The 16,220-nt window shown below is 32.4% G+C and overlaps 1 long non-coding RNA gene across 2 annotated transcripts in view; it reads right to left on the reverse strand.

The window, feature by feature from the left end:
- Positions 1 to 5,363: 5,363 nt before the first annotated feature.
- The window catches only part of LOC129516647 (uncharacterized), a 147,260-nt gene continuing 136,403 nt past the window's right edge, over positions 5,364 to 16,220 (reverse strand). For both annotated transcript variants that reach the window (XR_008665814.1, XR_008665815.1), the window contains exons 3-4: positions 8,994 to 9,040; positions 5,364 to 5,423 (exon numbers count right to left, since the gene is read on the reverse strand). This is a non-coding gene — a long non-coding RNA (uncharacterized LOC129516647). The remainder of the gene's footprint in view (positions 5,424 to 8,993; positions 9,041 to 16,220) is intronic.

Consider the following 16,220-nt stretch of genomic DNA (forward strand, 5'->3'; position numbering starts at 1 on the left):
CTTAAATGTTTGATATGTAATACTTTAAAACATCCTAACAAACCATAGTTCCTCATATTGTGTCTAGTTTATTGATTCTTATTTTATGCTCTGGTTGTATTGAATCTTTCTGTTGAAATGGAATGGTCTTCAAAAATATTCCAAAAGATTTTAGTCTTCCTCTAGTTACATAATGCATAAATTCAATTTTAAGGGCAGACTATACCATTTGCACATAAATATCTGAAATCTTGCCATTGTCTGGTATCCTACCAATTTGTTTCAAACAGTCCTGGGAATATTAAGCAACACAGCCCCTTCTGACAACAAAGGTACTATTAAGGGCTGTTGCATCAATAATGGGTGGATGTAAACTCCCTAAATAATCATAGATTGGATATTGTGGAGCAGTTTCAAAAGCGCAATTATAGCCCATTGTGTCAGTAATGTGTGCATTTAGGCCTCTTAATAGTACATATTGGCATAATGACTGTGAGATAGTGGAACTAGTTACCAACGGGTAGATTCTCATTTCCTGGATATATTTTAGGATCAGAAATAACTGTTTGGAATTATTTAGGTTCATTCTTACTGGAGTCAGGGGGTTGGAAAATGTTGCCTCTAGTGGGCTCTTCTGGCCCTGTCTTTAGAAAAAAAATTACTGAACTGTTACTCAAGTTTTTCTCAACCTTGCTTTAGAGATGCAGAGCTCAATTTAGGATACACATGTGTCACATTTGTCTCAATTCAACTCCCACTCTGAAACGTGCAAAATCTATAGGTAGGATTGGTCTCCCTAACTTACAACTGCCATCACCTCATTGGCAAGCCCACTGTTTCTGACAACAGAAAAAAAATTACTGTAATAAAAAATGGAGATTAAGCATCTCTTGCTTAACATCAGTAATCTATTCCTAATCTCATCCTGAAAAGTCAAATGCTCTGCATTAAAATGCTTACCTGCAGCCTACTCTCCAGCCTTTTTTATGAGAGAAATTATAACACATAATCACATATCAAACCAAAGACCAATTTCCTAAAATGTAACTAAAATACAGTAATATTCTTACATGTAAGCAATAGAACTCTCCTGCTAAGATGCTAAATACTTAAGGCATCATTTTCTGATCACAATCTATTTATTAACAAGCAGTTTCTTTCTGTGCAGCTAAGTAGCATGTGCAGTCTGTATGCCATTACATCAACATTGCATTTAGGATAAAGCAGAGCAAAACTATCATATAGCAACAAGTAAGTTGATTAGAGAAATACAAATAAAAATTGAGAGTAAAAAGAAGGCAATTTTCAAAAATGAGGTCTTTCTTACATACCAAATAGAGTAGAAAATAGACCCTGAAGAAAGCTGAAAAAGAAGGAGCAAGGAGGGTAGCAATGCCCTATTTCTGGTTGCAAAAGGAATGCAGCAGAGGATTTGGGTGGTGGGGGGGCAATTTCAGGGACACCATGAGATTTAGTGGAGCTGCAGAGAGTCCATGTCATTTTCAGTGCTGTTCTAGGTACCCTTGAGCAGAAAATACATATTAAATATTTCTGGTTAGGTGGTTCAAGCTTTAGGGTAAAAGAATTACAAAGTTGATCTTAGCTTATACTTTGCTTGGTCTCAACTTTTTTCTTTTTTTAGTCTCAACTTTTTAAAAATAAATATGTTGGAAGAATCCAGCCAGTCTGAGGTTTTAATTTAAAAAATATTCATAATTGCATCTGCACATCTCTGTTAATGGCATTCACTCTACTTTTCTAAGCATATTCTGATGAAAACTTTAAGAATTCTTTGATAATAACTTTTCTCACACATCATATATTATGTTTTGGATTTTTAAATAAAAGTAATCCCTACATTAATATTTGTAAAACAGAACCCAAAAAATCATATATTCTATGATACTAAGGTTTCTAAAACCAAGAGGAAGTTTATTGATGAAATGTTAACAGGGAGGTAATTTTGGGGGTATGTCTATGAATAGAGTCAAACTCATCTAATATACTACTTTCTATAAAATTCCAAAGGTGTCTCCAGAGTCCAAGTTCTTGGATAAAGTGTGCTTACATTTGTCCATGGGCCTTCTTCATGAATCAGTATCATATTCCTTTAACTAATATCCCATAGTGTGTTCACTCAGCTTACAAGACCAATTGCTCCATCCTGCTGTGGCTTCTCCACACTTCTCCTCCTAGACAGTGTATTCTTTCCCCAATACTGGACAAATAATCCTTTCCTTGAGTACCATAAATTTTAGCAGTAAATTATTAGAATCCGTAGTAAAAGCAAAATCATGATCCCAATTAATGAATTTTCATTTCCTATTTTCAATTATAACTTTTAATTCTTAATTTTATTTATTTAATGCATAAACTAGTTACTATCTGTAACTCTGTGTTTTAATATTTCCGAAATTAGTTTTGGATGTATTAGCATTTGCTATAGGGATGGAAACTGATTAAACTATAAAAGTATAAATGTATAAACTATAAAAGTAAAGATAAACTTTAGCAAAATTACTACAAAATGAAGAACATCTTTTTTAATAACATTTTCCCCCCTCTTTACATAAATAACAAACAGAAACAATGAACTAAAAACCCTGTTAACCAAAGAACTACTAGGATATTTGGGAGTTTTGAACTGAGTCATTAAGAATATTTCTCCATTTCCAACAGCATATGTCTATTCCCATATTTATATTTACAAAATATTTAGTGTATGGTGCATATTTAGTGATAGACATATGAGTTTGGGTTAGGTATATATTTTAATAATCCATCTAATATGAACACTAATATATATCTGGAATTTTTTTCTTGAGAAACAGATATATCCAAGATGTTAAGCTATCCCTAATTTTTCTGAATCAATTATTTCAGAAGAGACCCATGCCTTCTTACATAAAAGATGATGCATTCTATTAAAGTCTTAGCAATCAAGATTAATATTTTTTAATTAAAAATAATAATGAGCTTTAAGAATTAAATTCTTCAATATAAATTCTTTCTACTTTTTTACATCTTTAATTTTGCTAACTCATGGATAGATAAGATTAGGAGCAAGTCAGCCAAGGCTCCCTGTGCAGACTTTTAGTTATTCCCTTCTTGGAAGTGGACAGGTTGTAGCCTTAAGCTGAAGTAATGTCATAGAGATCTGTTGCCAAAATAATCTTCCAATAAGTAATGCATCATCTATCCATAATCAATGACTGACTGATTGGAGACTATAGCATACTCAGTGTGGGTCTTCATACAAATGGAAAAATTAGTCTCTATTCATAAGGAATGACACATAAAGTGAAAGCACAACACATGTCAAGAACCAATGTACATTTAGTCTGAGGTATAAAACAAGGCTGCATCAACTATATATCGTTCATTTATGCATTTATGCAGTCAGTTCATGCATTAACTGCCTATCTGATTTAGTTCATGATGCTTGGTTTTACAAAAATCAAAATAAAAGAGACATTATGGCTGCCCTATAAAAGACCCCAGAATCTGTTATAGAAACAAATATGAAAACAAGCAATTATAAAATAATATAATAATAATTACACCAAGCTTTATATACAAAGTACAAAGAAGGAGCTTATGGAGAGAAATACTACTCAATTTGACTGAGGAAGTCTGGAGAAGTTTCTTTTTTTTTTAAGATATTATTTATTTATTCATGACAGAGAGAGAGAGAGGCAGAGACATAGGCAGAAGGGGAAGTAGGCTCCACGCAAAGAGCCCAATGTGGGACTCAATTCTGGACTCCAGGATCGTGCCCTAAGGGGAAGGCAGATGCTCAACCATTGAGCCACCTAGGCATCCCTGGGGAAGTTTCATGGAGGAGGAAGCATCAGAATTAAGTATTACAAGATAAATACTATTATGCTCAGGAGAAAGTGAGGGTAGGAAAGTCATTCCAAAAAAAAAGAAGCATTTTGAGTAAAGGCATGAAGGGGTGAAAGAGTAGGGCGTTTTCAGAGACCTAAGTTGTTTGGTGTTATTGAGCCATTACGTAGAAAGGAAAAATGACAGGATATGAGTTGGACAGGTAGCAGAGTCTGATCATATCTGATATAGTACTGCTAATGCTTGAGTGAGACAAGCAAGCAAAAAACAACAAAAATAAAATAAAACAAAGCAATACAAAACAATAGCTATATACTATATTTCCACATAGGACTCAAAGGAGTCTGTGCTAGAAATCTAGATTTCAGCAAATCACATGACAGTTGAAATCATGGGCAGGAAATATAAATTAGAGGATGAACAGATCCCCTTTGAACAGCAATGTGGAGTGTGCAGATTGAAAGGAAAATTGTAATAAGTGGTCTGTGGAGAGAGAAGAAGAATCAGGAGTGAACAATTTCACAGATATCCTGGGAGGAGTAATTTTAAGTACAGAGTCATTAACGGTGCCAAAGGCCAGGGAGGTCAAGTAAAATAAGGACTGAACATATGCATAGGATTTGGCAACTAGCAGATCATTGCTTGTCTTAATGAGAGAAATTCCCTGGAGTGCCAATGTTGCAGTAGACATCTATAAATCTGTAGCGAAGAGCAGTTTGAAAGTCGTGTTTCCCAATTTTAAGAACCAGGGGCTTGTGAAGGAAAAGATTTTGCAAAGGCTAAAAGCTTAGTTGTACATATCAAAGTTTAAAGTCTAAAAGACTTGTGAGTCACATTGTGGATAAGAAAGTATAATAAAATTAATATTTTTTCCCAAATCAGCAAGAACCAAATGAGGTAAGACCACAAACAGAGACAAGGGGTGGGTATATGGAAAAAGAGAACCCGAGGGACAGAATCGATATTTAAAAACTATTGAGTCACTAACATTTGGATAGAAATCTTGAATAAAGTTGGGGATTCAAGAAATGAAATAGGCTTTTGCCAGTCTTCTTGGTTCAGTTTTAGAGAAATATTTACATTTGGGTATGCAGAATTCTTTGAGTGTGACAATCATATTTGGCAAATTTTGTTGCAGTAAAATGAGAAAATGGATATATAAGTTTATACAACACATTTTAAACCATGAACTCTAGCAAATTGGCTAAGAGATAAAATGATTAAAAATAACTATAGCTACAATATTTTGTTAATATATACACAACATAAAAAGTTGTAAGTTATGACACCAAAAAACATAAAATTTGGGGGGTGAACAAGTAATTATTTATGCAGTTGAAGTTAAACTGTTGTTGGCATAAAAATGAACTGGTATAACTATAAGATATATTATGAAAGCCTTATTATAATCACAAAGCAAAAGCATCATTATGAAAATAATCAATTTATGAAGAAAAGACAGCAAGAGAGGAAAGAAGACAAAGGAGCTACAAACCAATCAGGAAGCAATTAACAAAACGATGATAGTAAGTTCTTACCTTTAATAATTACTCTAAATATAAATGGCTTAAATTCTTCAACTGAAAGACATGGAGTAGCTGCAATGACAAAAGATATGCTATCTGTATAGCAGGGTTAGCTAGACTTCGACAAACTACATACTAAGTAAAAGCTGTAACAAGTAAAAATAGGTTGTTATATAATGATAAGGGGGTCAATTCATCAAATATATATTATAATTGTAAATATATATGTACCCAATATTGGAGCACCCAAATGTATTAAAAAATATTTAACCTATCTGAAGACAGACATAGACTACAATGTAAGAACAGAAGAGGACTTCAATACCCTATTTTCAACAACAGTTAGATTACTGAGACAGAAAATCAATAAGGAAATAAAGGACTTGAACTTTACTTTAGACAAAATAACCCTAAGAGACATATACAAAACATTCTATCAAGCAGCAGCAGAATATATTTCCTTTTGTATGTACATGAAGCATTCTCCAGGATAGATTATGTTAGGCCACAAAATAAGTCTTGATAAATTTAAGATTAATATCATATTGAGTATCTTCCAACCAACCATAGCCAAGATACGGAAACAACTTATATTTTGATGCTGAGTTGAAGAAAATATTGTGTGCATATGTATACATGTGTGTATATAATATATCTATATCTATATATCTGGACATATATCTCTCTATATATTATAATATTCCATTATGTGTGTATATTTATTATACACACATACGTATACACACAATATTTTATTTAATAATATAGATATATATCTCTCTATATGTCCAGATATATATCTATACTATTAAAGAAAATATTGTGTGTATACGTATGTGTGTATAATAAATATACACACATAATGGAATATTATTTGGCCATAAAAAATAAAGAATTCCTGCCTTCTCTGACAACATAAAATTTAGAGAGAATTATGGTAAGTGAAATAAACCAGACAGAGAAAAACAAATACTGTATGGTATCACTTATAGGTGGAAACTTAAAAAAAAATAAGCCACATTCATAGAAACAGTAGATGCCGGAGGATGAAATAGAAACACAGGATGGAAGAAATGGGACATTTAGGATAAGGGTAAAATGTTCATTTTTAAGAATAAATTCTGAGGTATTAAATATAGTATGTGACTGTAGTTAATAATATGGTATTGTAAAAAAAATAATATGGTATTGTATGCTCAAAAGTTGCTGAGAATAGATCTATAGATCTTAAGGTTTAAGGTTTAAGGTTTCTCATCACACACAAAAAAGAATTGACTATATGAAGTGATGGAAGTGTTATCTTAATTTCAGTAATGATTCCATGATATATGTTTATCAAATTATCAAGTACACCTCAAATATATACAATTATATTTGTAAATTATTCCTCAACAAAGAAAAGAAATAGAACAATGATTGTGATCCTTTGACGATGATAGATTTTAAAAGGGTTGTTGGGTAGGTAGGATATAGGTAGACAGCTATCTCAAGACTATAGGAAATTACCTAAAAGTAAAGCAGTCCTTGAGCAGCCAAGGTGGCTCAGTGGTTTAGAGCAGCCTTCAGCCCAGGGCCTGATTCTGGAGACCCGGAATTGAGTCCCACATCAGGTTCCCTGCATGGAGCCTGCTTCTCCCTCTGCCTGTGTCTCTGCCCCGCCCCCCCATGTGTCTCTCTCTCTCTCTCTCTCTCTCTCTCTCTCTCTCTCTGTCTCTCATGAATAAATAAATAAAATCTAAAATAGATAAATAAAAATAAAATAAATAAAAGCAGTCCAGAGACTGAATCAAGTGACACTTAGGAAGGCCTAGGTATTAGTTAGGTGGTGGGTATTAGAGAACAAAAAGTCAAGTTTTTGTTTTTGTTAGTTTTTTACATGTCTTACAAATAACATTACATGAAAGGTAGTTTGTTAAAACAGATGCAGTCTAACAGAAGAGCAAATCATAACAAATATAGTTTTGTACACATAGAAAATTACACAAAAATCTACACTTAAAATATCACTCTAAAATCATTTAAACATGTCAAATGGTCTGTAAATACATTAAAAAGATATGCATGTACTCTGAAGGTTTTGCTTGCTTTTAAAAGAATTAACAACAAAAAACCCACAAAGGGATAAACTTCACTTCATACAAACATTAGCACATACTTTCTGTAAAGTCACCAATACAAAACTAAACTAACATTAAATATGCCTTTTTTTTATAAATAACTTGGTGTCTTTTCATATTTTATTTTACTTCATCTTTAATTTATTCTACCAAACAACATGTCAGTAATATCCTTTCTACAGCCACTTCATTTTGAAAGAGGCAAAGAGTCAGATGGGCACATTCATTTTATTGCTAACATTTTTTTCTCTTATTTCCTGTCTTCAAATAAGTTCCATAGGGGTTAATTCAATTGAATTTGAGACAGAAAAGAAAGACTTCCCAGAAAAGATACCATCCCTCTCCCTCCTTGCTTGAGTGCTGCTTAGAGAATTGCTAAATTGCTTAGATAGAATGCAGAGTACGGTATCATTATTTCTCAGCAATTTAAAAATAAATACGACAGTTAAAGTCTTTGTGCCATTTTGTTGACCTTTATAATATAAACATTAGGAAACAGAATGTGTGACTATGTTTTAATTAGTCTATTGATAATTGACATTACAGAGTAAGCCAGAAATGCTTTTAAGGAGAGATAAAGCAAAGTAGAGGGATTAATATTTTGTTTTTAAAATCTTGTACTATTGTGATAGCCTAAAGAAATTAATATTTTACTTCTCTAGGTTACCAGGAGAACCACAATTACAGAATTTGATTTTAATGTGTTCACAATTAATTCAGAATACTCAGTCTAATGAGGAGTTCAAATAACATTCATCAATCATAACTGCATCTCTTGTTATTTTAGCAAGATTTATTTTAAATATTAAGGGAATTCAAGTTGGCTTCAGATTTCTTGAATAAGTATAAGATCTGGTGAGAAAAACATGTCTTTTAAACCTTCTACAGGTGATATATAGCTATTAAAGGACCTCAAATATATTTTCCTTACAAAATCAAAAAGTCAAATAATATTGAGATTGTTTGTTGTTGTTTGATTTTTAACGTTCTGAAGATTCTTTCCTGACAATTATATTTTTCCTTTATAAGCAATGCATTAGGACAGAAATGTAAACTCATATTACTGGCTGGCCATTTCATAGAAGTTGTATATAAGCTGCTACTAATACAGACTCTCAGGAGTCTGCTTTTAAGTCCCAAGTGACTAATAAAAATAGCAGCTACAGATATGTCATATATAGACAAGGACAAATTCTAAAAAAAAAGAGGAATAAATGGAAAGAATAATAATTACAACAACAACAACAATACAGGGACATATGAAGAAAACAAGGATGCATTTATTTTTAACCTAGATCTAAAAAAAAAATTTCCTAATAATATCATTCAGAATATAAAGCCAGTGAAAGAGGTAAAAAATAGAATCTATCGCATGGCAAAAGATACGATAAGCAAAGTAAAATATTAATAATAAACTGGGAAACATATTTGTAACATATATAACAGGTCAAAAAAATAAACATGAGTTAATAAATATTATTGCTGAAAATGCAGTCTCTAAAAAAATTTCATTCACATTACCTACCAGTTGAATCATCAGTCTCACTTGAAAGCATCCATTCCAAAAGTACCCTAGAAGAAATATAATTATGCTAAATGTTATTCATGATCACATTGTTAGTAACAGCACAAATTAAAAACACTCCATAAATCTATCAATAGGAAGTTGACTCATGAGTACAACTACATATTGGACAACATACAGCTCTAAAAAGGAATGAGGTGTCTTTCAGTCATGTGGATATACATTTAAGGTGGAAAAAAAAACAAGGTATAAAATAGGATGCAAAGATTTATATTTGTACATGTACACACTAACTTAATTTTGTTTGCAAAAAATAACCACTACATCAATATTTGCAGAAAAAACATTTGACAGTATGCAATATCCATTCCTGGTAAAACTCTCAGCAAACTAGGAATATTTAGGAACCTCTTAAACCTGATAAAGTGTATTTACAACATACTTAGTAATGATATCTTACTCACTTAATGGTGGAAGTGAATACTTGCTTCAAAGATCAGAAATTGAAAAGTAAAATCTTACCACTCTATTCAGTATTGTACTAAAGATTCTCACCAGTGCAATAAGACAAGAGAAGGGGGGTGGGGAAGGCCTCCAAAATAGAAAGGAAGCAGTAAAACTATGTAGGAAGCTGGTGGAATCTATAAAAGCTACCAAAGGTAATAAATGAGATTAACAATTTTATAGAGTAGTAACTCAGTATAGTGAAATAAATTGTCATTTTGTATACTAGCAACAAATAATAAAAAATGAAGACAAAAATACTCTTTACAACTGCATCAAATATATGAAGCACTTCAATGGAAATCTGATAAAGGCCTATACACTGACAGCTATAAAACATTGCTGAGAGAAGTTAAAAAGGCCCCAAATAAATGAAGAAATATACCATGTCCATAGACAGGTAAGAAGACTCAATATCATTAAGATGTCACTTTCACCCAAATTGATCTATAGCTTTGATGAAATCTCAATTAAAATCATTAGGCTCTTTTAAAAATAAAGAGTGGAAAACTGATTGATTCTACTATGACTGTACATATATCTACATACATATATACATACACATGGATGTGTGTACATGTGAGGGGGTGCAAAGGACATAGCACAGCCAATACAATATTTAAAAAGAAGAAGAAAGTTAGGAAACTAACATTCTGTGATTTCAAGACTTATAATAAAGTTACATTAATCAAGACAGAGTAGTCTTAGTGTAAGACAAGTAGAAAAATGGGATAAAATAGTTCAAAATCCATCCATACACTGATAACTGACTTTCAACAAAAATATAATGGCAAGTTGGTAAAGAAAGGGAATCTTTTTACAAATGATACTGGGCATGCAAACATCCATATTTTTTTAAAAAGAAATATTGCAAAACATTAATTCAAATAGGTAATAGACATAAAACCTAAAATTATACAACTTCCAGAATGAAACATAAAATAAAAATTTGTCATCTTGGGCAGCCCCGGTTGCCCAGTGGTTTGGCACTGCCGTAGGCCTGGGGTGTGATCCTGGAGACCTGGGATTGAGTCCCACATCAGGCTACCTGCATGGAGCCTGCTTCTCTCCCTCTCCCTCTGCCTGTGCCTCGGTCTCTCTCTCTCTCTCTCTCTCTCTCTCTCTCTCTGTATGTCATGAATAAATAAATAAAATCTTTTTAAAAAATTATCATCTTGATATGGAAATATTTCTTAGCTATAATACCAAAAGTATGGAAACTGGAATTCATCAAAATGATAAGAAAATCTCCATTTTTCAGAAGGACACTTTACAGAAAATGAAAAGACTAGTAATATATTGGGAGAAAATATTTGCAATTTATGTATCTGACAAAGGTTTTGCATTCAGAATTTAAAGAATTTACAAAACACAGTAACAGCTAGACAATAAAAAAAATGAGCTAAATATTTGAACAGACTTCATCAAAAAAGATGTACAGAAGGAAAATAAGCACATGAAAATACTCAAAAATGGGCAGCCTGGGTGGCTCAGCGGTTTAGTGCTGCCTTCAGCCCAGGGTGTGATCCTGGAGTCTCGGGATCGAGTCCCGCATGGAGCTCTCTGCATGGAGCCTGCTTCTCCCTCTGCCTGTATCTCTGCCTCTCATTCTCTCTCTCTGTGTGTCTGTCATGAATGAATAAATAAAATATTTTTTTAAAGAAAATACTCAAAAAGCATTAGTGATTAGGGAAACGCAAATTAAAACCCCAAATACAAAATTGTTCACTAACTTTGGAAAACAGTTTGGCAGTTTGTGAAAAGTTAACCATACATGTACCATATAATCTAGCAATTCCACCTCTAGATATTTATGCAAGGGGAATGAAAGCATGTGCTCAAACAGAATGTTGCACACAGATGTTCTTAGCAGCTTTATTTGTAATAGCCATAAACTGAAAAAAAAAAAAAAAACCTAAATGTTAGTTGGCTAGAGAATGGATAGAGAAACATGCTATACCTGCCCTACGGAACGCTCCTCAGCAATGAGAACTATCAACAGACACAACATGGATCAGTCTCAAAGCCAACATGCTAAGTAGAAGTCTATAAAAACTTCTATAAAAAAACTATAAATTATATGATTCCACTTACATTAAATTCTCTAAAAGGCAAAACTGTAGAAACAAAATAAGTCAGTAGTTGCCTGGCAAAAAAAAGAGAGAGGGTGGAGGGAGAGGTGGGAGCTGGTGGCAAGACTCTGGAAGGAGAGATTACACAGGGAAAATGAAACTTTTGGGAATGATTATACTTATTCTCTTGATTATGATGATGATTTTGTGGGTGCATACATATCTGGAAACTTAGCTGATTTACATTCTAAATGTGTGGCATTTGCTGCATGTCACCTATACCTCTATAAAGCTGAGAAATAATAAATAAGATAAAAATCACAACAACCAGGAATCTATAAAAACTAAGCTTCCAATGGCCAGATATGGAACGATTTTATCAATGGAAAAAAATAATAACTACAATGGGTTGGCATATGTTGAAATTTAAAAAACAAAACAGGACACACAAACCTTAACTTCAGCTTGGCACTCACAAAGAGATTGGGGGGGTGGGAAGCCAAAGGAAAGAAGTCAGCATTCATCCTACATTTTCTATGTAAACTGTATTGAAAGATAACAAAATAGATCAAAAGTTCATCTTTATAGAAGGGAACAATCCAGGTAATGTGAAGTAACTTTCAGGCAACGTTCATTAGAGAATAAAACCATTAGAAAAAAGATTGATGGGGAACTTTACAGTGAGGGTTCAGGATGTAATGGCCTGACTTTTTGTCTAATCTTAGTATCACTAAACACAATGAGATATTCCATGCTGCCTGCTGTAATGTAACAAGAAATAATCAGAATTACCAATAAATATTTTTAGGTAAAGAGCGTTGAAATCAAATCTTCCAAAATCTTTCTAGTTACCTTCCTCTACAGGAGGAAGAGTTAATGATGCCATGAAAACACAGAGTTAAAACCAGAAACTAGGACATTCTACAAATAACTGAAGCAAATAATTCAAAGGGTTAATGACATGAAAAAAAAAAAGAGGGGGCTATAGATTTTTTTAAATGCAATTTAAGGACTTGTCTTACATTATGACTTTTATGAAAAGTTTTAAATATGGATAGATATTAGATGATTTCAAGAAAGTATTGTTAAATTTGTTAGATCTTTTTGTGACTATGCAAAAAACTGTCCTCATTTTGGGGAAATATATACATCCTAACATATCACGTAAAGTAGTGTATGGTCTTGCAGTTGTCTAAAATACTTGACAACATATCAAAAAAAGAATGGATGAGGCAAAATCTGGATAGTCGTTTCACATTCTTGTATGTGTGTTTGATATTTTTCATAATGAACATTTTGAAATTACAAAATCAAAGTCTTTTGAAAATGAAATATTTATTCTTCTTGTCTCCTCTCAAGTAAGCTGCTTTCCTGTTATTCTTTCTTAACTGGTATTTGGTCTCTCTAACTCTCATTTTCCCTGCCCCCTAGATCATAAGAATACATCAAATCTGGGATTTATCCAAGAGTTGCTTAAACTATCTGTATTTTAAGAAGGCTGCAAAGTGAGTATTGACATGGCTCCATAGGAATTTGATTAGCTCATTTTATGGAGATTTTCCCATTCTTCTCAGCAGAAGGAAATATAGAAACCTATTCAGAATGTATTAAATCCCTGTTTATTCATTCAGAGTGGTTTGTGAAATAGAACATCAATGTGAATTAGGTATTCTGGGATTTTTTTTCCATACAATTCATAAGCAATTTTCAAAGTTTGAACAACAAGAAAAATAATCTTAAGCATGACACATATTGCCTCAGAGTTCCTAAATCATCACATCAGTTCCCATTGCACATTACCATGGACACAGGACACAGAAGATATTGGGACTAAATGCACTTTGTCATATAAAAACCATGTCTATTCAAATATATTCTCTGATAATCAACTTTGTATACTTATACCTATATTTTTCCAAATAAAGGGTAGGAAATTCTAAAAGAGAATTTATTTATTTATAAAATAAATTCTACAGGTGAATTTTAAACACAGGTTTGAACTGCATGGATCCACATAATACACATTTTTACAGTACTGTCAATGTATTTCTCCTTTCTTTGGAATTTCTTAATGACATGTTCTGTTCCCCAGCTTACTTTACTATAAGAATACAGTACATGTAAAAAAATACAATACGTACATATGACATACAAAATATGTGCCAATTGACTACTTACATTATTGTTAAAGCTTCCACTCAGCAGTAGGCTATTAGTAGTTATGCTTAGGGGGAGTCAAAAGTTATACACAGTTTTGCATCTATGCAACTGCCAGCGCTTCTAACCCCCATGTTATTCAAGGGTCAATTGTGCAAAATATTTTTTCATATTCTGTATTAAATAGAGTGACTTCTAGTATTTTTACCACTGACTGTATGTGTTGACCATTATTAAATTCCTATAAACATTTCTATCTTATATGCCCTACTTAGATTTCATTATATTTCATCTATATTTCTAATATACAAAGAACTATTAAGTAGAATTTGCAATTTTATTGCAATAAATTTTTGGAATATATGTAATTCTCTATAAGGTGATACATTTACTTTTCAGTAAAGAGAAAACTGTAAGATTTAAATACACAAAAACACTAAAACTGTGATTTGTTCTCAGGGAATTAATGAAGCACAGAGCAAATCTAATTAATTATTAAATACAGTAGGTAGCCTAAAGTATGATTCCTAGTCTATAAAGTAAAAGTGTACTAGTTACCTGGCAAATCCAGAAGCATATCAGAAATGGTCACTTATAAAAACATCTTTACTTCTACATGAAGACAATCCCATTTTCGTCAGATTCACCCTCATTTCTAATAAATTATTCATACCTACTCAACCACACTAATTTAGATATTACTATTAAAAGATATTAGGAAATTTCTTATTCATCATATACAACCACGAAGAGTAAAAATATGTTCATCTGCTGTTTTTTTTTTTTTTTAAATCCTACCTGAACCTTATTTGATATTGTACTTAAGGTAGGGATGAAATCTGAGAAAAATAAATTGAGAAAAATAGGCCATCTTTGAGGATTTCCTTCCAGTGTCATAAAAATCTGTAGTAATGAACTCTGGCACAAGTGCTTGCTAACCTAGAAATTAGGAGATTATTCTTTATCGTTCAGGATTTTTAAAATTTGTTGCAATCAGACGTACTTTTGTATCTTCCTCAGTAGAGTTCAACAAACAAATGTGAAATGTCATAAGAATAATCAATACTATTTGTGGAATGTTAAATTGATGACAGATACATGTGCCATCCTCGCTTTACAACAATCCCCGATGGATTTACTATTCCTAATTTAGAGCTGCTGAGAGTGGTTGCCAGACCAGATAAAATCTACACACCTGGGAAGCACCCGTCAGTCACAAGCCTGTATAAACCTGATTTTTTAGCCACCATCAGGTCCCCATTTCCAGATGGCAGAGCTAGTTTTGTTCCTGGCAAGAAAGTAATATACAGGCTCCATTCCCTACACACCTGGCATAAGGGAGCAAGCAGGCCTTCCAGGATTTTCAAGTTCCTTTTTCTCACTTAGACTCAATCCCCTCACTAATGAAACAGGGTAAGCTTACATAGACAAAGCAAATTTTAGTTCTCTTCTATTCTAGGAGTCCGTAAAAAGGAAAATATTCAGAACTAAGGAAAAACTTCTGAAGGCAACTTAATTAAAAAAAAAAAAAGGAAAAATCAGTGACTTTGATTTATAACCAAGTGAGTTTCAGTTTGAAGAATAAAATACTTCACATTCTTAATAAAAAGTCTAAAAAATCACCAGTACACAAAAAATCACTCCTAACAAAATTACTTTAATGACTTGTGGTAAATGTACTTTTGAATGCTGGACAATTTGGAGAGTAGCAGAGTGCTTTATTCTTACAAGGATCATTTATTCTCTATTTGACAAAAACGATGAACATTTCATTCTGTTTTACTTTTAAATGGGTATTATTGTCTTTGTTATTTGACAATGTCAAGTAAAATGTCACACCAATCAGAAAAGCCCATTCATACTTAATAGGTAGACCGCAGAACAGAATGTACCTTTGGCTGATTTATGGCTTGAAAAACCTACATAAACAATGTTGATATTTCCATTTTTACCAAGTATCAGCACAAGACATTTCACAAATGTTGTTTAAGCAAAACACAACTGCTCGTTGCTATAAAAAAAAAAAAAACAGTAGCAAGTAACATAATGTTGGTTTTTTTAAAAACTGCCTATTTACTGAAAATGGGTAGTTATAACAGTAGTATGTTTTAACCTTTAACTTCGTAAACTTTATGTTCATTAACGATCAAAACATACTGTTTGAATTTGAAGTTCTTGGAACTGAGGGTTAAGATTTAGAACATTTTTTGGCAATGTTTACTAACTATATTTTTGTGCTCGAAACTGATAATTAGCATATGAACTTTATAAGTATAGATCCTAAATGCTCTTTCTTTGTCAGAGCTTTGCTAGAATGTTCTCTTAAACTTCTTATTCTAAAAATCTTGATGTTGCTTGTTCTCATTTAAATGTTAATATGGTCCACAAGTTTAATTGCATAGCACCTTTCTTATCAAACTCTCTTCTAATTAAGTACTTCAAAAGAAAGGGCAGACTTTCTAAACATTTTACAGCTATAATGTTGCTCTACAAT

The sequence above is a fragment of the Nyctereutes procyonoides genome, unplaced genomic scaffold (genome assembly GCF_905146905.1).
Source record: "Nyctereutes procyonoides isolate TBG_1078 unplaced genomic scaffold, NYPRO_anot_genome, whole genome shotgun sequence".
Taxonomy (NCBI): Eukaryota; Metazoa; Chordata; class Mammalia; order Carnivora; family Canidae; genus Nyctereutes; species Nyctereutes procyonoides.